Source organism: Channa argus, chromosome 17 (assembly GCF_033026475.1).
Source record: "Channa argus isolate prfri chromosome 17, Channa argus male v1.0, whole genome shotgun sequence".
NCBI lineage: Eukaryota > Metazoa > Chordata > Actinopteri > Anabantiformes > Channidae > Channa > Channa argus.
In genome coordinates this window covers 4,171,503-4,196,091 of record NC_090213.1, presented here as the reverse complement: position 1 = coordinate 4,196,091, position 24,589 = coordinate 4,171,503, and the positions used below count along the sequence as shown (strand labels likewise).

Genomic DNA, 24,589 nt, shown 5'->3' with positions numbered 1-24,589 from the left:
TGGTGCTGTTCAGATGCAAACGTAGCCCAATTCTCTGCACAACAGTCAGGAATTTCTTTTGCTAAAGTTTCTTGTGAATCAGCTGGTTTTACTAATTATTCCCTGTACATGAGAGCGAAGAGACCGGTCACAGGGACAGAGTCTCTAATTACTCATTTCTACAACCAGGGCATCGCTCCCACTGTTTCCCGACACTGAAATGAGCTTTGGCTCTTTGTGTATTTATGTGGCAAGTGCAGCCCACGGTGCACGGAAAGAGGAACACATGGAGTTAAGATTGTGTAATAATGTGCCACCATCCACCGAGCATCTGTTGTGTTTCAGTTATTGGGACGTGTGTGTTTATCAGTGTATGTGTACCAGCCCATACATGATTACACCACCCACAGTTCAGCCACAATATTAAAACCACCAGGTAGCATTAATGCATTTCCTGATCAGTGTTCAGGTCTTCCCGTGACGTGGAACCAAGCACACTTTCCCTTTCTTTTCTCACAACCTTCCTGCTGGTCCCAATTAGTCTCTAAGCCTTTTTGTTATCATTGCAAGAGTATCTCAGGTCATAGGACTCCTGCCCTCTGGACCCCCCTGTTTGGCTGTGCCTCTAGTGCTGCGGAACAACGAGTTATCCCAAACACGGAAACCCGTTGAGAGGTTAGAGTTCCTGCTCTGTGGTTTACTCACCGCCTTTACGGTAAATTATGCATATGTTAAATGTGATTGGTTAAAATCCCTTGCAGCCTGGCGGAAAGCTTTGTGGCTTGTTTAAAGAATCTTGGCAATGATTTTGATAGTTATTTGTGGTTTCAGTGAGTCTTTCCTGCAGCCTATGTGCATTTCGAAAGGATTCCACAGTGTCAATCAGCAACCTAACAGATTTTGCTTTTATTAGGCCTAAAATGTCAAACTTCAAAGACAGACCAGTTCCAGCTGTATTGTGATGTTTTGGTTTCTTTAGTCAGCGGCCTCCAAATTCCTCCCTCGCAATCATCTCCCCTTGTTAGTCCACCCTTAATTACAATAATTTAAATTTTTCCTTAACTGGTTTCAAGATTGACTGACAGTATGATTGTGCACACTGACAGTCCCTTATTGTTGCCCGAGCCAGATGCTACACACTTGCACATGTGCAAAGGGAAACCTATGTACGTACACATACGAGACCACAGTTGTCACTCATGGATATTAAATCAGGCAAGCTGCACAACAGCGCTACAGCCCAACAATTACTGTCCTGCTCATAAAAAAACAGAAGGTTCTGCAGAAAAGCTCTCAGCCCCCACATTTCTTTGGGCTAAACGCACACGACTTAGTGACATTCTGTGACTGGGTCAGGAGATCTCATCATGCAGGTAAAGCTCAGAAGAATGTAGCATATACTTTACATGTCGTCAGCTCCTGACCAGGAGACGATGAAAGGGCTGACGGGGTTAGTGAACGTGAAGGTTGGGGACACTGTTTGATCGACAGTTTTTGATCCCATTTACAGCCGTAAAATATGGACGGAGCTTTAAAAATAGATGCTAGTCAACTTATAGGAATAAAAGTTTTTAAATCAACGTAATTATTATTCATTAGCTGTTGTCACATTAGCAATAATTGCTTTAATCGTAAAGTGTGTAGTCCATCTCAGGACCAACACAGACCTACAGGCAAACAAAAATGATGAATAATAACTTTGGGGGCTCTAGACTATGAGTCCCCTTAGCTTTCTGGCCCATCCATCCATGCCTATGGTGCAAGAAACAGCATCCTGTTTCCTGTCAAATAAATCATTTGCAAAGCATGAGTTGCCCTTGAAAGGAAACTACAGTTAATGTGTAACATGTACATGAAAGAGAAAATGACTTTTAGTAAAACCCAGAAATTCAACATCGTGGCTCGTAAAAGCAGCATGTTACCATCTCAGCCAAACACTGATCCTCATATGGAGCACGTGAAGGAGCTAAGGCCCCAGAGCATTTCCCCATCTCTCCACAGGTCGAATCTTCATGGTCTATGCTTTAATCAACTCGACACTTTGATTTTTTGTCAGTGTTCACTGTTTACCTTCCATTAAAGATTCAACCTGCGTTGGTAAAAGTTGCCCAACAAGATCATAAGACTCGCTTTAAACTCCAGGATCATCTAGACTTGCTTTTAAAGAGGTTTTCTTGGGAAAACATACAGTCGTTTGCACAAACCTCTGGTGACTGCAGCCATTCATGAAGATGAAATACCAGGTCCTGGGGTGAAGTTGGTGTTTTCATAGTTTTTGTTGATGGCTGAGGAACATTTGTTTTCACTGTTTGCAAAAAGGAATCTCAGTCAATGGGCACCGGGGCAAAGACAGGAGAACGGGTTTGTACTTAACATTTATTTTTGAATGTTTTGTATCTATTTGTGCAGGTGTTTTGTCTGTCTGTGGCATTTATTGCATCCTTTAGAACGTCTTAAAATGTGGACGCTTTTCTTTTTTAGCATTTTGTGTCCGTTTTAGTCAATTTGTTTCTAATTGCCTGAACATTTCGTAGCAATTTTGGGATATTTTCGGTGTATTTTTGCTAATTTTTAAATACTTTGTGTGCATTTCTGGTCATTTGTGTGCATTTTTTGTATTTTCTTGGACATTTGGTATCCGCTGTTGATCATTTTGTGCCTTTTTCAGTTTGGCCTAGTCTGTTTTTTGTCATTTAGCTCTTTTGGATACTTTCAGGTTTCCAATTATTTTGGGTAACTTTTGTGGTCACTGTGAGTCTTTTAACTCTAAGCTCTTTTAAACAATAGGAAAAGTACTGTCAGATGCTCTGGTCTGTGCCTCCTGGTAAGTAATTCAATGTGAGTGCAGTATCTTTAAACAGAAACTCTGATAGGATAAGTCAGCCTGTTGTGACTGTCCCTGTCAACACAGCTCTTTACGCAGCATAACATTAGAATTAAATTAGGAAAACTAAGAGGAGAAAAAATAGTCTGAAGTTAAGAATTTTGTTTCATCTATCAGGGCTTCCAGGAACTTATGAGGCAAAATTTGTATTCATCCAGAGCCAGAAACCATGAGTAACGTCCTACGTTACATATTTGTAAGGTTTTCAATCACACACACACACACACACACACAGGTATCTGTTTGCACATTACAGACCCTTCTAGTAAACTTAATTTATTAAAGCAATGTGTGACTTTACATTAATACTGCAGTAAAAAGGCCATTTAGTCCAAATTAACATGCGTCATTCATAAGCCCCCTCCGACATGTGCAATTCAAATATTGTTTTATGCAGAGAAGGCATGCTTCTAACACAATCTCACTTCTTGTCTTAGTCCAGTGACACAAATTGTGATAGAGAATTTTGTGGGTACAGACTTGCACAGACTTGTAGGACTAAGCCACAAAGTTTAAAGTTTCAATTTGACAGAAGCACCATAGATCAGAAGTTGTATATATAGTCACAGATTGATTGTGTATTATTCAAACAAATATAAGATATTAAATTGAAACTGAGATGTTTTATCATTTCATAGAATTGAGACAACAAAAGGCTGGAAAAGTAACAAATGTAGGAGCATTTGACAACTACTTAGGTTAATTGGCAACAGGTCAGTAACAAGACTGGGTATAAAAGGAGCATTTCAGAGAGACAGAGCCTCAGAAATGTTTTTTCTCAATTTAAAACTGCAAAGACTTTGAGGATCCCACCATCTACAGTGTAAAATACCTTTAAAAGATTCAGAGAACCAGGAGCAGGGCCAAAGGTCAAAACTGGATGCGTGTGATCTTTAGGCCCTCAGGTGGCACCGCATTAAAGACAGGCATCATTATCTACTGGACATCACTGCACGGGCTCAGGAACACTTCCAGAAATCACTGTCTGTGAACACAGTAGGCTGTGCAACCCACAAATGTAAGTTAAAGCTGTATTATGCAAAGAAGGAGCCATATCTGAGCAAGATCCAGAAATGCCACCATATTCTCTGCTGAGACCAGAGAAAACCTCCTCTTTCTCCAACTACACCTGCCTTAATGATCAAATATGCTTTCACTTTGTGTAACTGCTGTTAGAAGCAGGTATAATGTTTAAGTTTATATAATTGTTTTAGGTACGATTACATATAATTTGTACGGAAAAGGAGAAATTTATATGATTTAAGAATATATTTGTTTTCGTTCTTAAGTCATTTGTATAGTGTTTCCCAAGCGGAACCAATGTTCGCCAGTCCAGGTAAAGACAGGTTATTATTGAGTGCGACATCATTATGCTACACGTGTGATGCCGAGTTGTCGTGTTCAGCTGAAGATAATGTTTTAAGTTACGTTGCTGTAAAATGTTTCCAAGGTCTAAGACAGAGCAAGACTTGTTAAGCTGAAGTTATATTCTCCCCGTATGTTAATGCGGCCAATGAGGTACGTGAATGTTGTGATTGTTTATATTGTACCGACTGTTACCAACTTGGTTTAATTAGCGATACGACATGTAAGGGAACGTAACAACTGTTATTTACCTATATTTATTTAAGAATAATCCTTATAAAGTGATATTGTACAGTTTGAAATAAGTTTATTAAGCTATTTGTGTTGTATTTTATTTTCTGTTTATGTCAAAGAAAGATTGTAATTTATATGTGTGTTTTATTTATATTTGAACTTTATTTAGTTCTCACGGCATAATGAACATCTTTGGAAATAAATGCCAGTGAAAAGAGATCGCCTTGTGTCCGTGATTAACTGGATGGGAGTAACACTTTGTTTTTGGCAAACTTGGTAATGGGACAGAGCAAAGTAAGAACAATACATAGTGATTAGATTAAAGGGGGTTTGAAAGGCTAATTTTTTCTAATACCAATGTCAGGTCTGTTTAAACAAACGTGCAATGATGAACAAGTTGTCCTTAAATCATGTCAGTGTGAAGCTGAGCATAGTTAGCAGCAGCCCCCTCCCACGGTCAGGTCTCCAGTCTATCTCAGAGCCAACACAGAGAGACCTACACAGACAGACAGACAAGTATTCACCTACAGGATATTTAGAGACCCCAATTAATCTAACATGCAGTTCTTTGGACTATGGGAGGAAACCAGAGAACCCAGAACTACACAAGCACGGGGAAAACATGCAAACTCCACACAGAAAGGCCCCAGCCGGGCAGGGATTCGGACCGGGGACCTTCTAGCTGTGAGGCAGCAGCACTAATCACTTCCCCACCATGCTGCCCATGTAGGGTATCTGTGGAAGCCACTTATTATAAAAGATTTGGTTTAGCATTTGTATAGGTAGTCCTCCAGATGCAAACGTTGGTGGCTTCTCAGCAAACAGCTATTTCGTGGAAAACAGATGTCAACTTTATTTGATAATTTCAGTACTGGACCAATTAAATAACAAATTCCCTAAAAGCCAAACTCGCAGCTCACTGGTTAGCAATAAGATTTGAAATGAGTGCTGTCTGATTCCCGGAGCATTAAGCAGTGTGAGCTGGTCCGCACATTGCCAGGCAACATGATGTAATCGTGTCAGGATCAGCCAGACCATTGTGTCGCTCGCTTGCCATTTTGCATCATCTGGCAGAGAAGCTTTTGTATATAAAATTTGAAGGCACTGCTCTCTGTCCAAACCCACGTGTTGTAAATCCTTAATATTGAATTTCCAAGTGTCAAAGTTCAAGTGTTCAAATTCAGTGATGACTCCCTGATGAGAGAGAACCAATTGTTAAAGGGCTCACTGTTCTTCCACTTGCTGAGGAGCATGACTGAACTGTGGATCGCTCTCACGTTGCTCAGGTGTTCCAAAACAGGAAGGGAACCAGTTAAAGCGAAACCACAGTGTCAACCGGTGAAGTCACTCTGGGGAAGCAGATGTTTATTTAAATAGAGAAAAAGGGAGAGTTCGGTGAAGTGGATAGAGAAGAAAATAAAGCTAATGGGAGATGGGTGGGAGATGGAGTTTGAAGCAAGTTAATGGTGAATTCAGTTTAATTCAGCTTTATTTATATAGCGCCAATTCACAACAAAGTCATCTCAAGGCACTTTACACAATAAGCTCAAAACTATAAAGCCACATAGAGAAAACCCAACAAATCCTTCTTGTGTAAGCTCTAGGCAACAGTGCAGAGGATTCCATTTCCGAGTTTGTTTAATTTTAAATGAATATTATCGTGTGTAATGAAGAGAAGCCAGACACTGAGGTACAGTAGGAGGAGGAGCGGGTGGGTGTTTGTGTAAGTCCGATCACACAAAGCTCTTCTCTGTCTGGGCTGCACAGCCAGTGATGGTCTGATACACCCTCACATACCTCGTCACCACGCCTTTACCACCAGATATGCTCAGGGGCTACAAAAACAGGGGGGCAGCCTTCTGCATATTTCTATTTTTGAGCCGAACTCTACAGAGAACAGGCCTGTCTGATGACCTTGTGATGAAATGTAGCTTCTCTGCTCTGGATCACACCAGATGTGTGTGAGCTGTTTCTTCTTTGACTATTTGTAATGGGAGGTACTGTAATGTATATTAACGTTTATCCCAATTCATAAATAAATACATTATCACATTAAGTTGTGTTTTTGTGACTTTACATACACTTTTTCACAGGCATTATTAAGCAAACATCCCCACCGAATACTTCATATCCTTCATACGAACAAGTTCTCTGTCATTTGGATCTGTAGTTTACTCAGTGTTAGGTCTCTTTTGATAATCATGCACATACTTTATGTCCCTTTACGTATTGAGAGCTGGTCCAATTGCACAAACGTAGATGGGTAAAAAAATGCAGACGTAAATGTTGTTGATGCACCAAGGTTGGCGCAAATTTGCCACATGTTCTGTGGCACGGTGAGGTCCGAACGCTCCAGGGACATCCATCGCTGTCTATTAGAGAAGCAGTGGAGCCTGGTACATGGGCTGTCATAGAGAGCATCTGTTGGGGGGGGGGTTATGTAACTCCTAATGAGTCTGCGGTTTTGGGGGGTTTGCCTCCTCACAGAGCAGCGCTGTGCTGAGGATGGCGGCCTACCATACCTGCCTCTGGGATTTTCTGTAGCTCTCTGTGACAGATGTGCTCACACTGAAGAGACACAGTATATGGATACATACACAGGCTTTCTTCTCTCTCCCACTGATTCCTACTCTTTGCATGGATTTGGACCTGAGCTCCTTCTGTTCTATTAACAGTTTTATCTTCTCCGCCCTTTGCTCCAGCTTCCATCCTCCTCTCTGAAAGTTGGCAGATTTCCTGTTTGGTTGAGGATCTTCTCATTCATAGAGGGAACATTGATTGATAGACTAACAGTGTGTCTTGTGGGTCCAAGTGCCTGATGTCTTTCCCAGCTACATGAGGAAGATACTTCTCTTCTAGGCTGTAACATGGCTGTGAAAACCGCCACTACTGTAAAATGTTGAAGATGCCGTCTATTCAATTTTTAATATAACAAAATAAAGTTGCAGGAAATGTATTGGTCTAATGACAGAGGGAATGATATATATTTAAAAGACCTTAAAGGCAAATTGGTGGTTCATTAAATGTCAATCAGAGTCCTTGATGGTAATGAGTCTTTAAATTCTCATAAGAAAACCTAATCAGAAACTATATTTAGCAGACTCTTTATTTTTATGAATCCTTTGGAGTAAATATGACCAAAATCTAATTTTCACTCTCCCTCTCTAAGTCCTTAAAACCAGATAAACAGAATCTACTCAACACAAATATGAATGAATATAAGTAAATATTTTTAACTGTGGAAAATGATCCAATCTCGAATAGTTGTACATGGCACTGCCACCAGTAAGTGGTGAGACCCCGTTTGGAAAAAGTAACTTCCCGTAGCCATTTACCAGTCCTGCACATTAGCACAGAGGAAGTTTAGTCCATTCAAAGATCTTCATCAAACAGGCGTTGGTTGTTCGGCTCTTCCAATCCAAATTACATTTCTTATGGTATAATTTGTGTGGAATTTGCCTGTGCAACTAACAATCGACAGCTCTATGAGTGATGGCTTGTCGTCCTGGTCCCGAGGCAGCAAAGTAGGCCCAGATCCTGATGCTCCCACCAACATGTTTGACAGATGGGATAAGGTTTTTCTGCTGGAGAGCAGAGTTTGGTTGTCGCCAAACTTAACACTTCTCATTCAAGCCAGAAGGTTCTACTTTGGTCTCATGTGTACTCAAAACATTGTTCCAGCAGTCTCTGGCTTATGCACAGGGCTTTGAGAAAACTGCAGACAGTCAGCAAAGGGCGTTCATCATTACAGTGGAAACAATCCCAAATGATTGCTAATGTTGCTGTGTGAAGAGGCAACTGGCTGCTATTTGCCCTGTCAACTTTGTGACATAAGGGGTGGCAGTTCTGTTTTCCCAGATATAGCCTAACTTAGTAGTAAACTAATGTTAGAATGGGCACCTGAAGAAGACATTAACAGAGTCTGTGCTGCCACGAACATCGTTCTATAGATTCCATGTCCTCTCGTTTGTCCTCTGTCCCCTCAGTAACTCTCCAGTCAGGGTGAGGGTTCACGGAACAGAGGCCGGCCTTCAGGCTGGGTCACGTCTCCGTCTCTCTCTCTCTCTCTCTCCTGGAGGCCCCCCTGGCCCACTGCTCTCTTTTCCTCCTTTCCAAACGAAGTGGGTAAAATCAACACATTTGGAGGGTGGAGGAGAAGCGGGCTGCTGTGGAGAGCTGCAAGACAGACGTGTGGTTGTCAGGGAGCAGAATGGCGTCTGCCAAGCAGTTGCAGGGTGTGAGTGAGCGAATGGACTCTGTAGGAAGGAGAGAGATGCAGACACTACAAAACTTCGCTGCATCACTTTATCTGTTGTCATAATGAGACAAATATTGAAAACCTTTAACCCTGGTGGTCTTAGTACTGTACCTCACTCCCTTTCTGGCACTAGCTGAGGGCGAAGAACTAAACTGTGTGCTTTAGTGTCTCAGTTTACCTGTTTATAGACCCTGGCCCAGAACCAGTAGGTAAATCCAGTACGAGAGCGATATGAGCCACGGTAATGGTGCCACTGACGCAAACCTGGCACAGAAGGCCGCACTAATACAAAATCTCATTCATATGCTGTTCACGCCGAATGCAGGAAGAGGATGTGGAGCACTGTGTTGGTGCCACACCGCAAGGATTTGATCGCCTGCTCCCACCAGACTTAAATTAAATTAAATTAGTGTCTGCGCTTTGACTGAAGGGGTTAAACACTGATTGAGTTTCACTGATTACAAAAAATTATTTTTACATGAGCCAAAAATACTGGGTTCATTTTGGTCTTTAACAGCCTCAGAGGCCTCTGGCCAATCAATGTTTTTGTACCGTTAAATAATCGTGTGTGGACAGTATCAGAACTACTTCAAGCAACTGTGGACCACCAACAAGTCCGTAATCTAATTTTGATTTCAGAGTGTTTTCTTTCAAACACTATTTCTGGAGGCCGTTTTTAACCTGACAGATAGGACTTCATCAACAATAACTGCTCTAACAACACGCGCACACATGATGGTAGCTGAATAATTCATTCTCATAGTTAACACGTTGGACGAGGGGGAAACGAGCAGGTGTAAAAGCATTAGCATCAGTCCTCAGAAACTCAGAAAAATGTAAAAATGTCAACAGGGTTGGCAGAGAAAATGAGGTGACTGGAAGATATTTGTCACCAGTCTATAACCACCTTTGTTCACTATACTGTATATGCAGAAATACTGCAAGACAGTCCCTGAAAAACACAGTTTAAATGTGTATTTCTGTGCGTCTGTCTGTTTTTTAGCGTCGATGTCACTTCAATATTAAGTTTCTCAATATAAACTACTAAAATATGTGTTGCTATCCTTCTTTATTCTCAGCTAGGTAAAGCTCTCCGCCTGTGACACACGTGGAAGTGCATCACAAACAGAAGAAGTACTAACCAGAGCATAAAGGAAATTACGTTATTAATTAATGTGGTTCCTGTTAACACCAACTACAAATCATAATACTAACAGTGTGGTTTCGCCCTCCACAGTCTCCCACGGGGTTATTGCTTTATGTAAGATGCCTTAACTAGTATTACCAATGTCTTGCATCACTCAGCTGATAATTTCACTGGGAAACGAGACTGAAGAGGTCAAAATCTTTAGGACAGCTCTGTGGCCAGGACAGGGGCCTGCAACACTTCAAACCTGAACTTCCCAAACAGGAGACTGCTCCCTTGGCTTGTCCCCAAACCTTCTCCACCCTCCTCCTCATCACTGAGTTATCAGACCCCCTCGGAGACTTGGCCTCGGCTGAGGGTGTTGCGTCGCTCTGCGTGCAGCTGCAGCTGCAGCTCTTTGACAATTGCTGAGCTTGTTCACAGGGACTTTGACCTTTCGCAGATAACAGCGAAGTCGTGCGCCACCACACGTCACACCACTGAGCGCTGATCTGCTCTGGAACACCCAGCTGCTGAGCACAGGCCGCTGCGCATGAGGTAGAGCAAATCAAAGGGCCAATTCTGCTGCGCGACTTCCCGACGAAGCTGCTGTTGATGCACAAGGGTCAGACGCCACTAGCAGAGACGGATGTTGGGCCTGAGGAGTAAGATAAGCTCTGCCCTCTCCCACACACGGATTTCTAGATTCTACTGTGGAGATTTCACATGCTGAAGTAAATATATTTATCCTCCATGTGCAGCCATTCACAAAGACACCCTACAGTTTTATATAATAGGTCTCTGCTTTTGGGTGACACAATCCAGTCCTATCCTAGATTATTTGCATTAATGTGGAAAATCTGCCATCAAAGTAGCTGCATGCAATGCATGACTACTTTCCCATTCCTCTGTTGGATACCATGAAGGGATTTGCTCCCAAATTATATCAACGCCTGTTAAAAGTAATGTTGTACCTTCCAACACATAAATGGATATTAGTGATTATGACGACATGGTAGAAGTATTTTGGCAACTTTAGTGTTTTTGGCACTTTCTCTGTCTCTGAAATTGGAGACAGAGATGATTACGCTCACACTGTCCTCTGTATGTGGGAAGTAAATGTGAGATAGTGAGCTGCAGCTCAAAACAAGGACCGACACAATTCATCTAAAGCAGAGGCTGATTTGTCATCTTTGGTGAGGGAGAAATTGAGAGTAAATATTCTTTATGGCTTTATTCAGATGTGATAGGATCGTTACATAATGATCCCAGTGTTTGGTCCTTACTGGGTGTGTTTTTGTTCTCTCCTCACTTTAATCAAGCTTCAAACGCACATGTTTATGTCATTTAATTGCAGAAGGTTCAGTTAGTCTTTTACCAAAAGGTGAGTGTGTTTAATGAATGCGTAACTTCAAGTGCGTCTATGAATGATGAACAGACATCCCACCCCTCCCGAAAGTTTCCCGCATATTAAATAGCTGTGTATTTACATACATTTCCATATTTCCTCTGTAGTTATCATTGGGCTTTGTGTGTGTTTTACATTAAGACACTAACATCGCTAAGCCTCAGCCTCTCGGCAGCCTGCGCTAAAGGGTCAATCAGCACAATAGTGAGCAAGCGTGTAGAGAGATCAGATCAGATGTTCCTCCTCTGACAATCCAAAGATATTTTTAGTTTGGTACATCATTGATCCATAACAGATTCATACTGTTGCTCATTTATGGATGGACTCAGTTTAAAATGAGCTACATTTGTTAATATTTTACTGCAAGGATTCGGACAAACAGACATCATATAAAATCCATGGTAAAGTCAATTTGTGGTCAGAAAAATGAAAAGATGTGAGTTTAACATCTCTTACCGCTCAGGCTGATCAAACAGGAACAAACTGTTTCAGCTTAGTGTGAAGCTTTGTAGAAATATTACAAGCATCTGTATTCACCGCTTTTTAAAAAGGAAACGACCTACAGAACAAAATGTGGTCTTATGCACGTATGCTAATCCTTCCCCACAACGAAAGACGTTTCTGTCTACAGGCGGTTTGGAAGAGGAAATAAACCACCTCAGACGGGTTTTCACCAAGTCTTATGTGTGGTATTAAAGGATTTTGACCAGCTGGAGCCCAAGAATGTGTCTTCTAAAATCGAAAAAACCGCTGAAAAGGTCCTGAACTTTGCAAACTGAGTCTATTTTTGAGGTGCGGAAATCTCGTGGCCTTCATTGTTTTTCTGCAAGGCTGTGTTGTTATTCTATATGCAGGCCTAAAGAATGAAAGCAGGCCTGCTGGAAACTGTTCAAGTGTTTGGATGAAGTGTGTGTTGGGTTTGAGTTTCCGCATGCTTTGATTTCATTTTTTCTTTTCTGGAAAAGAAATCAGGAATTACTTTGAGGAATTGTTGAGTCATTTACAATGAGCCATTCATTGAAGAAAAATACAAATGACTTGTGTGTTCACGCTTCTTAAAGATCATTGTAAACAGAATATATTTAGGTTTTGGAGTGTGTGTCAGTTCTGTGCTTTACAGGTTTAGTCATTAAATGACAACAAAATTAAACCATACTAAAATGTGTCTCTGAAAAAAAAAAGATATTCCTTTGAATTTTTATAATCATTACTCACTATTCCTGATTCTGAATATGGATTATGCCTTCAGCTACTTACAGCTGTTGTCAGCACGTCCACAAAATGTGTACTCCATTATTGTGGTATTTTATTTGCTTTGTGCCAGTTTTTTCTCTTTTGTCCTTTTTTTCTTGGTTTCACTTGGATTGATTTGTTTGGGTCTTTTCGTTTAGTTACCTGTTGTTAATTTTTACTTTAATACTTTGTCTTGTGTCTTATTTTTTTTTAGATATTAATTGAACTAAATAAACAAAAAAAGTCCACTGGGGAAAAGTCCACAAACTTCTTCTGGACTTTTCCCCAGCTAATTTCCCCAGCTGGTCACAAAAACAGGCCCCAGCCACAGACTTGGCACTGGATGCCAGAAACCGTTGCCCGAAGTTGAACCACAAGCTCCGTGTAAATAACAGTGATCTATTTCGACATTTGTGCCCCGTGGTCTTAACCGTGGCAAAGAACGGACAAAGAAACAAGAAAACAATTTCGGGTTTGCGGCGCTGCCATAAAGGGGAGCAATTCTTAGAAGGATAGACGTGCAAGTCTCTGCTTTTGTTACACTCACCCATATTGAACTAGCTTCTTTTGGTTCTAGTTTGAGTAAAACATGTAAACAAATGCTATTAAACTTCCCTCTGATTTCCCTATATCAAAATATCTCTCTACTTCGATCTGAAAAATGCCTCCAGATGACATCACTTGAAAGGGACCTTCAGTTCAGATTAGGTCATATCATTGTTGACACTATTGAGGTTCTAATCATGGTCAACTGCTTTTCCAGAGCTCCTGCAGATGACATCATCTGAATTCCTAATGATGAGAAACTCATTTGGGTGATGTCATCTGGAGGAGTCTTTCAGTCAGAAGCAGAGAAATATAGACTAGGGAAGTTATTGTATATTTACATTTTAAATTAAAGCCAATGCAAGCAATTACAAAATTGGCAAAATCTCCCATTAATGTTTAATTGTTAATTTGTTAATGTAAATGTAAATCAAATTCAAAAAACAACAATTATTGAGAGCTCTGGTGATCTGGTCATCGTGTGGTGCAGCGATTAACTGCCGAGAAAACAAAATCTTTAAGATGTTATATGTTTCAACAGATCATCATTGCTGTAAAAGTCCTCATAATACAGTTATACAATAATCTCTCATAATATTATCTTAGGTTATTCTGAGCACTTGGAGAGTAGGGTTGACTGGTTCAGGGTCCTGTTTAGGTTTTGAGCGATGGAGCGCTTGCCCCAAAACTCTTCAGGAAACCCTGCTCGGGCCCTAAAGAGGGGGGCCCGACACTCAGGAATGTTCTTGGACATCTTATCTGATGCAGCTCTGCGGCTGCAGTCCTGGTTCATGGTGAAATGCCCTCTGTCAGCCTTGGCCTGCACAGTTACTCTCTATCTCAGGGTACTGACAACTTTAGTGGCACACGGAGCACCTGCAGAGGTGGCTCGTGTACACTGGGTCCTCTTGGTATTTAACTTTGTTTGTCTCTGCCTTTGTAACCGAGGCCACAACCTGTACCACGTCAATGAATCATTGCAAATGTTCTGACTTCTGCTAAAATAGTAGAAAAATCGCAAATGACCTCCTTTTCAACTTCAACTAGAGGATGCAAGTAAAAATAACATTTGTTATTTGAAGAACTAAAAGCACAACAGAGATGAGAATAGATGCAACTTGAACCGCAGGGAATGGTGCAGCCAGAGGGTTGTGACAAAAATACTAAAACCCCTCTGGAAGTGTTTGTAGCCTCAACTTGGTGAATATGGTGTGGAAATTATTCTGGCATTGATAAATTCCTTTTCCATTTCTGTCCACGCTTTCACTCCTTCATCTGTCACTTCATTATGTAACCAATGAAAGCCAGTCCTGCAAAAAGAAACACCCTTGTCAAAGTGTGCCAAAGCAAATCTGCACTGAGTGGCACGAGCAGTTGTAAATGCACTTCCTCATAATTTATCACATGTCAAGTTAGGAAGGAGTAGATTAGCATGATTAAAAAAGAATTTCCTAAGGGTTTAGACAAAATATGTTTAAGGTGATGATCGCCACTCGTGTCAGGATATGATAAAGCATTTGGTTGAAAGACTAACCGAGGGGCCGGGAAGGTGCACCGAGTCCTGAACTCGCACTCACAAAGGCACCATTCTGCAAGTGCAGAGAGAGGAACAGAAACACCCAAGGAAAGTATGACACTGACTGTCCAGGTAAACATCTCCAGGGAAGCCAAGTTTACATTTGCATGTAGGCTGCCGTGTGCTCTTCCTCACCGCTCTTCTTCATCCTTAATACCCAGAATTGGACTTGAAATGGAAGTGATGGGAGTTGTTTTGAGTGTCGGGCGTTGGTGTAAGGTGGTTTATTTTCCCTGTGTGTAAAAACCTTCCAGGCAACGGGTGAAGGCGGATGAAAGATTGGAAATGAGTGAGAACTAAAGCTGTGGGGACAAAATGAGGGCATATGTGCAGTTAGTGGTATGTATAAGGGGGTGCAGAGGTGGAATGCACTGACACGGGGCAAAAAGCCAGCAGGGGCAGACCACGAGCCCTCCCTTTGCAAACAGACATCCGTGTGTTCGGCAGGAACTTCAGCGGGGGCCCCCACACTCATAAAAGCCGCTTCATAATTTGGTAAACCTAGAAGGTTGTCCGCTTTTCCCCACAGCGTTTACTTTCTCATCTCCATAACTTAATGATGAAACAGGCAGAGGGGGAAAATGACACAGACATCTCTTTATGAGGCTGATGCACACCTGCAGTGGAGACACACTGTCCATCAGAGGAAATAGGTGGAGGAGGCTGGGGTCAACCTCCCACCACAGTGGACCTGTATTCCTCTTAGAGGAGGACACAGGGGCAGCTACTGTATGAGAAGGCCCAGGTGCTGTTTAGTGATGAACATGAAAGTCCGCTCACGAGGTAAACTGAGCACCAGCTAACGCCACCCCCCCACCCCCCACCCGTCTAATCAGTCCTGTTATTCAATCATGTCCAGGCCTGGACTTTTATAAGTCCTGAAGCAGTGTAGTAAAATCGAGACCTGGCATCCAAAAGGCCCTTTCACAGGAGGATTGTTGTAGCCGCCCTAAAACTAATGCAGGGGGCTGTGTTGCTAAAGGCCCCGGTGAGACAGTGGAATATGACCTTCCAAGTCCATTTGGAGGGATGGGGTCTGAGCTTAAAAGCATGCACAAAAGCCAAAACACAGCGGTTTGGAATACTCAGAGATGGAATTGTATAAACCTGAAAATGTATCTCAGCAGCACATGTGCGCTTCTGACAAGCTTGAGGCAAACAGAGTGAAATGCCACAAGAATCACTGTGAGTATAGTAAGTATGTCAGGTGTCCCCACGTTACCTGCGTGAAGGAAACAGGGCTGAAAAACTAAACCAGTTTTACCTAATAGAGAATCATTATCACAAAAACCTCTATGTGTTTCTTTTCTGAAGAGTTGCTGACACAATTTCGTTTTCTGGTTTAATCGTTTGGGTCAAGGCTTGTGTTCATTAACTTCATCTCTCAGTCTGAAAAAAGGGATAACAATCCTCCGGCCGAGTGAAAACTCTTCCAGAAAGTAATTTATCACAGGAGGAGACTTATCTGCAACTCCTCCCAGACTCATCCTCTGGAGATCAATGAATCTTCATCGGTGCAGCTTCAAAAAGGCCAAGTATGAAATATTTGTGAATTATTTGATCTGGCAAAGCATCACTTGCATGAAGTGATTTTCAGCTCTAAATCTCTTCCACTTTGTAGATTGATAGAATAAAACCTCTCAAACACACATGCTAATCCAGTTTTGTCTTGTCCAAAAGCCCCTATGCAGAGACCAAAACAGCAACAGGTGGCTCCTACTGACAATTAATATCTGTGTAGCCAGAGCTCCATTATTCTGCTGGTTGGCAAGTTTCATTATAATCATCACATAGTTTATTTTGGGTCCAGTTACAGTACAACTGAAACAACTCGCTTTGCTCAGCAAATCAATTTGCCTCTTAACTACTGGACACGATACACATAGTTTGCCAACTTATACAGTTCTGATACTGTACATTTGAAGTGGAGTGAAGCCAGATTATGCTTCACCGTTGCCTGTGAATCCAGAAAACCCATGTGCAGTCATGCAGAGTATGTAAATATACATGAAACACACTGACATTTCAGGAAATGTCAGAAATGTAGAATTGCTTTGTACCTACGGACCACGTTAACAGCCCCCGGATGTACAGCTTCAGCTAGAGTCCAGAATTTGTCATCGGTAGTGTGAGGATACTGTACGGAGGAGTGAGCTGGACAGAATTATAACAAATACCTATGCATTACATCAAGCTCGTTACAGCATGTGACTTGCTCATTCAGGCCACAGAATGAAATGGTTGTATCTTTGAGCGTTAGTCGCAGCATTATCGGCAATTATCGATTTTCCTGGCGGGAAAATATTTATCATATCACTCGAGTAAGTGAATAACTTCAGCATGCCCCAGTTATGAACACAGGTATACTGCAGGCTATACGAGATGCAAGAGAAGTGTTCTCCGATGAGAGGGAGCCAACATGTTTAGAGCTTTAGGGGATGATAACGGGAGGAGACGGGAGGAGGACAACTTCTACTTGCTTGTGGCCGGAGATTTCCTTGCTGCAGCTCAACCACACAAAGATTTCACATAAACAGGTCAAACCTCACATATATCCATATGGAAATTGAATTTATGCGTTGTTTTCCCAACCCCCAGGACGACCTCCCACGGGTAACATCGCAGGTTAGGCTCCACAGAGAGGTCCTGATTTGGTTCTGGGGGGCGAGTTAGAAATTGGAAAGGGGTAGGTTCTAAGACACAAGGTGAAGGTCTGGGCCTAAAGACCTCTCTGGTTGCTGGCAGGAACTGCTGCTGGAAGCGAGAGCAACCTGAACACAGGGAGGCTGTGTTTAGTTTGGGTAGCAGCAGAATGTACCTGGCGGAGGCGAGACTACGAAAGACCCCGACTGACTGTAGAGATACTGTGTGTAAAGTCAAACATACTTTGTTTGGCTGGGCAGGACTCGACCGAGGCCAGATTGACAGCTCTGTTACGAAATAAGAAATCCCTACCGTCTCTGCTGCGTTTCATTTTTTGCCTCTCAGTTGTTCTGTCACTCTTTTTTTCCACAAAAGTGACAGTTTGGACACTGTAACCACGGGACGGTGGGTTTGTTGTTTGTCTGTGTGCAGGGGGGTACGTTCTACTGTTACCGTTCTCCTAACTTGCCCAACACTTTGCTTTGCACACAAGTCTTTCAGATAAGCAAGGACCATTTCAGGAGCTCATGAACTTTGGCCTGCATTTTGATCAAACTAAAGGCAACATATTGCAGTGGCCACAGCTGTTTTTCGGTTGTCCCTCTGTCTGTCCCATTCTCTTAAATGTGTCATTTGAGGAATGAAGTGGGGGGGGGGGTTATCTTTTGAAACTCTTCAAAGATGGACTGATTAGATCACACATTGCTGAGACACAGCAAAGGAAGGGGGCCTTCATATTCTTAAGTGTCCACCTGGATAAACTGGTCAAAGAGCAAGTTTACTCTCAATTCACATCTTTCCCATTCTCACATACAGCTTATCTCAAGAGGACCTCGAGGGAATTAGAATCCATCCATCACAAGTATCCACTTTGACGCACAGATGAACTGATTAGAATGTGAGTCTGCACAGACATACGTTTCAAACGCAACTTGACTGGTAGGTGGTGGAATATAACCACAGGTGACTAGAGTTTGTTTATTGTACCTGAAACAGTTTGATCAAAAATTGCTGCTAATAAACAATGATTGCTCAATTCTCTGTCTCTTTCCCAATGTGTTTACGTTCCCCGTGTTTGGTTTTGATTCTTCGTCGTACTATTTGTCTGGTGCCTCGGCTCTGACGTAGTGTTCTTTTGCTCTTCTCCCAAATGTGACAGCATATTGGCTCATAATAGAGGCAGAGGATGAACACTGAGATCCAATTCGGCCACAAACTCCCTGAACAAATATTTTGCTGGAGGAAAATCAGGTTAGCGGGTATGTAATTATGAAAAGACAGCATAATAATCTTTGTGTCACAGGAATCTCGACCGAGATCACCAAGCAACGCTTTTCTGATAAAAACACATGTTCATATATACTTGTTAAGATTATTCTACAATGTTACAGTCAACAATCCTCTGATTGTACATTGTTGATGTCCTCATGATTCTGATTTGCTTGAGGATATTAATTATTTTCAGATTAACGTTGTAATACAACAGTGACTTATTTGTGCTCTTTTTGCTCTTTAGAGCAAAAAAATATATGTTTACTGTTTGGCAATGTTTCAAAATGAAAACTAAGAAAATATAAAGAACTAATATGGCACCTGCTTCTTACATGTGCTGGATAACTCACTCAGAGCTCTGCAGAGTGAGTTGTCCAGCACATCTGTAGAGACAAACCTGCTCTTGGCCTCCATGCCATGCATTTCAATAAGTGCACGGCTCTCGGTGGATTATCCCTTACATATATACGAAAGGATAATCTGTGTATTCCCTCAGGGCCAGATTACGAGGTTGGTTCATTCATTTCTGGAGGTTTCCATTTCACTAAAAGAATTTGGAATTAAAGAAGCTAATTTTGCTTGTAGTCTAGTGCTAAGTTGACACAGGTATGCAGATAAATGTTTCTTTATTCAACAGGATGTGAGACCTGAAGGAGATGTCTGTAAGAGATTTTTCAGGAGCGACCTTATTCGCACACTATCATCTCTGTCCTACGCAGGCCATATTTTGAGAGCAGGAAAATCCACTCTTAGAAGAGTTCCCAGTCAGATGCACAGGCTCCTCTCTTTGCCTGCTTTTGGGAAGTATTTTGCTAACCTTCAGAAACCATTTTAAGTAAACATCTATTTCTAGTTAAGACTACAAAGCAGCTTTTCACATTTAACTGCGACCATTCGGTCTTTATCGACAGGATGCTAAACACAAACAAGCCACATTTCAGAATTTAGTGTCTGGATTGTACATTGTAGCTAAATGAGTCAGCAGGGTACAGTCATTAAGTGCACATGTATGTGCTGTACAAACATAATTCATTTTTGGCTTACTGCAAGTATGAGTGTAGGAAACGTTGACAGTAACAAAGAGACGACTGCACAGCAGAATTGTGGATAAAAGCGTCTGCTAAATTTAATATGCAACCATCTTCCTAACTGATTAACATTTTATATGAAATAAAAGTAGGAATGCACCAGCCTGATCCACTGGATACTACAAATATTAATATAATCATAATATAAGATGAATGCAGTTTTTCCCAGCTTCAATGCACTTTACAACCAAATTATTTAAAATATGGTATTAAAACAATTCACACCGTGAAACATACATATTTGAAATTGGGAAAAAGACAAAGAATAATTACTCTGCATCTGCATAGATACATTTTATTGAAAGTGAAATTCTATTGAAAGAGACCAATTAAAATACATTCTTCCATAGCTTTATGACACAGATAGGAGCGCTTTTTGAATAGATTTCATATTTTGCGATATTTTGCGGAGTAGACATACAGCTAATTGAACATGTGATTTATTACATTCTACAGTAGATGCAGAGTAGTTTGGGCCATGAAGTTTTATTACTTTACTATTTCTCTGGCAGTCACCAGCACACATGACCTTTGTGCAATGCATGTGCAAAAGTATGGCGCTACTCAGTTTTCATATATTAGAAACCTTACTGATAAACCTTCCCTATCTCCACCTGATTAAGAATGCAACTTTTTTGTTTTATACTTTGTGCATTGAAGTACTTTTTCCAAGTATCTTTAGTTAAACAAGACAGAGTTCTACCCAGAGTGGCTTTGCTGTGCTTCTTCTGCCAGTGTGAACTTTTGGTAAAGCTTGTAAAGCTGCCGCTTCACCAATGTTGCAAGCTGAGCGTTCAGAGCAGTTCACTCAAAAATGTTCTCTCTTTACCAGATCATCAGTTGAAAAATTCTTTGGGGTCTGAGGAGGTAAAAATAATCCAGTACTTCACAATAAGAGCCAAGAATTACAAAAACCCTGAAAGAATATTGATCAATTTAAAGAATGACTTCAATACTCCAAAATCTTACAACCACTCAAATGTACAGTATCTTTCATCCTCATGGTGATTCTGACCAACCACTGATTTCACTAATGTGAAATTCATAAGATCCAGCTGAAAGTACAAAAAAAAAAAAACCACTGCACACGTGTCAACCTGCTTACTTTAGTGTGAAACAGTCCAAAAATCTAACATGCCATTTTCTCATAACAGCTGCTAACATCTGACAGCACGATGGTGTTTAACATGACATCCTGTTGACATGTTGTTCCATGAACAATTCTCACAAGGACTCCGCTGTCAAAGACAGTAACGCAGATTACAGGAGCAGCCTCAAAAGATGCCAGTTCTAAAAACATTTTCCAACCTCGACTGTTCTGGCAGTGAGAGGCCGATGTGTTGATTTCCCCACAGCATCTAATTCCACTAAATGTCAGACTCCATGTGTTATCGGCCTATCCGTGCAGCACCATCTGATCCTCTGTTATGACTAAGCAGCAGCTCCACAGTCCCCGTGGGGAGGAGACAGTGAATGGGAATGACAATGAGAGGTTGCAAAATGCCAAATCCTGCATGTGAATCAAACGGGAGGCTGGGAATGTTTAATTCAACATCTGGAGTCTATTCATCAATTTCTTATTGATGGTAATTATTGCTGTGGGAGGAATGGTGGATAACCTCTATCATATGCAGCCAACCTGACAAAAGTGAGCCAGTTGTTTTCCCTCTCACTCTCAAAAGTGTTTTTGTGTGAAGACGCATTAGTTGTCCTTAAGGCATTTTCTTTTTCGGCAAACATTTTCTGCTCGTCCTTGTGGGATTTTGTTGAGGTTGTCCAACAAAGAGCACAGTTTGGCTAATTCTTGTCTCATATGTGGGGTCAAACGGGACAGCTGAAAGCTGAACACAGTTAGGATGTAGTTTATAGGGCCTTTAAGAATGAATGCATTTTGGAAAATGCACAGAGATGTGCTTATTTAGCTGCATTGAGAGCTTTGGATTTGGATTTGAAATGGAAGTAAAATTATGAGATATTATACAAAGACGTTTAATGGTAGTTGAAATCAAATATATAAATTTTGAAAGAAAACAAAGAGTTTGCATAGTACTGTAGGCATTGACACATGATTTTGCTACTGCCTCTTATTTTTCAGAGCATTTTAGCACCTTTCAGCTCCTTGTTTTGATTGCACAGCCACCAACTTTTATGTTTTGGTTCACTCTTACCGCGCACAAGGATTATTTTTCAGATACTGCAGACGGCTTTTCCCCATGAAAACAAACCACGGTAACCTACCAAGAACAAAATGCTTAACAACATATGGTGACATATTTCTCTCAGGAAATAGTTAGAGACCAGCACAGCACAAAGGAGGCTGACACACCTACAAACTTCTATATGCTAGTTGTCAAAGTTGGCACATATCTACAGAGGGCCAGAACGTGCTTGCTAGAAGGAAGCAAACTGGAACAATGCATGGGCTGAGTCCTACTTGCGTTCATGTTGTTTTTGGTCTTCAGAAACATTTGGAAGGAGGAAGAGAAAGCAAGTGGTTGGATTGGGCCAATCATTAACAAGGCGGGACGTAACGTGTGATGCTGAGTTTCAAAAAAACGACCTGCTCAGGGCCCTGACGTGGGCAAGGACGACATAATTGCAGGGATGGCTGGGTTTTGCGTCACCTTCTGCGTAGTGTACTAAAAGGGAGTGGAGACCATCCACAATAATCAATGTGTAAATTAAAGAAAAATTTGTTTTGCACGTATTTAAATATGCTCCAATAGTGGCTTTCACATATTTCCAGATTAAAAGACCAATTTAAGATGCAGAGAACCTTCCTGGATCTCTTTTTGAGTAATACATTCTTCCTATCTTGTCCCTTTCCTCCCACATGTCAGGGTTCAAACATCTTTAGACTTGAGGATCTGTTCTGTCTCTGCATCCCCTAAATAATACCTTGATCTTAAAACAATAGGATGGGGAGTCGAGCTCAAAAACTTAAAGGCTCATCCCCCCAGTCGTTACCCCCCTAAATTCTTCCTAATAGGAACCTGCTGCATGTTCAAAGATGAGGATAGATCCGACCCTGCCTGGTCAGTTTCCGCAGGAAAGCCCTGACTTTACAATCAAAAGACAGCGGCAGGGCGGGTAGGCGCCATCACCTTTGACTCATCAACATCGGATAAGGCTGAAGCCACTGAAAAACAAAAAAGGAAGAAAGGTTTTAAACATCTGACCAAAACATCTTCCTCTCAGGTTTACCAGGCTGGAGAGAGCGACCGGAGGGGTCGTGTGCCCTCAGACTCACTTTTGTCTGTCTGTGCCACTCTGGCTTTGAAATGTTGAACTCATGGAAAACCCCATTCCTCATTGAAATAGAGCTTCAGAGGGCAGAGAACACCGGAGGTACTGTTGCTAACTGCCCTGGTACAGAGGAAAAAGACTGTCACAGAACGGCAGAAGGGCTGGTTGAAGCCAAGTGGGCAAGTTTGAACTGCACAGAGTCCCTTTATGACCAAAAATGCTGACTTTGATTTAGAAATGAGATGAAGGATCAGTTAGCAGGGGTCAGGTGCAGGTCTCTACAGAAACACAACTGCCAGAATCTGGGGAAGTGAGCTATGAAGATGTGAAGCAGTTTATAAAAATCCAGCTTGGCTACAGAAATCTCAATAAAAGTTTCTGAAAAGTTGCCATTGAATTTTTGGGTTGCCATTAAATTCAGCGGGTTTAAGGGTTTGATGTCAAATAAAATGCTCTAACTATTACTCACATGGTGTAAAACTAGTGCCCCTCAAACCACTTTTTAAATATATTCAATTTGAACCTTTCTTGAAACCCTTGTTGGCACAATTTGAAAGCAGGCCGCGTACTGAAGATGACAGGTCAGTACTTCACTAACGTAATGTCCTTTTTCATTCATGTAGTATATGTTTGATGGGCAGTGAGTTGCACCCAATCAGACACATTTAAGAAACTCAGCAAAACTCTCAGTGCATTTAGTATCTCAATAACTGTGGGATCTGCTGAAAGTATATATATATATATATATATATATATATATATATATATATATATATATATATATATATATATATATATATATATATATATATATATATATATATATGTGCACTTGACTAGATTAAAGGACGCCCTCACTGATTTTGAACTTGCTTCTTTGAGTTCTAGTTCGAGTAGTACAGTAGATGTACATAGATGGCATTAAACGTCCCTCTGACTTTCCTGTATTAAAATATTTGTACTTCCAGCTAAAAAGTGCCTCCAGATAACATCACTTGAAAGGAATCTTCAGTTCAGATTATGTCATCTTGTTGCTCACACTATGGAGTTTGTAATCATGTTCATCCTGGCTTTTCCAGAGCTCCCCCAGATGACATCATATGAACTCATCATCATCGGGGGGCACCAGTCTCTGGGCAGGACACTGAACCCCTAACAGCCCCTTTCCCTCCCCAGCTGTGCAGTGCCGGTCCAAGCCCAGTAGAAATTGGGGAGGGGTTGCTTCAGGAAGGGTATCCGTTGTAAATTGTGCCAAATCAACATGTGGACAATGATCCACTGTGGTGCCCCTGAACTCATGGGATAAGCCGAAAGGACAAAAAAAAAAAAGGTGATGTCATCTGGAGGACTTTTTCAGCTAGAAGAACAGAAATATTATAATATTTTAATAATATTCAAAATAAAGTCAGAGGAAAGTTTAAAAGCATTTATTTTATACCCTAGACTAATGCCACAGAAAGCAGTTTAAAATCAGCGAAGGCTGCTGAAGCCTCATTTTAGCATTAGCTACACATAACACATTTTGGTCATAACAAGGAATGTGGAATGTCGCCACATCATAAGATTCAGGAGAGGATCTATTCATGACTAGTATAAACAGGAGGAGTTACTGCAGCAACCCAAACCTCCCTGACTGTTGATAACTTGTAAACCTGTTCTTCAAATTGAAATTAAAATTCACCGGAGCGAATCCTGAACCCTAAGTAAATAATGTGCTTCTTCTGAGGAATT

The 24,589-nt window shown here is 41.3% G+C and overlaps 1 long non-coding RNA gene across 1 annotated transcript; it reads left to right on the top strand.

The window, feature by feature from the left end:
* The first annotated feature begins 3,121 nt into the window (after positions 1–3,121).
* On the top strand, positions 3,122–4,679 carry LOC137103102 (uncharacterized). Its single transcript, XR_010911363.1, has 2 exons — positions 3,122–4,381; positions 4,632–4,679. It is a non-coding gene; the product is annotated as an uncharacterized lncRNA (long non-coding RNA).
* The last annotated feature ends 19,910 nt before the right edge of the window (positions 4,680–24,589 follow it).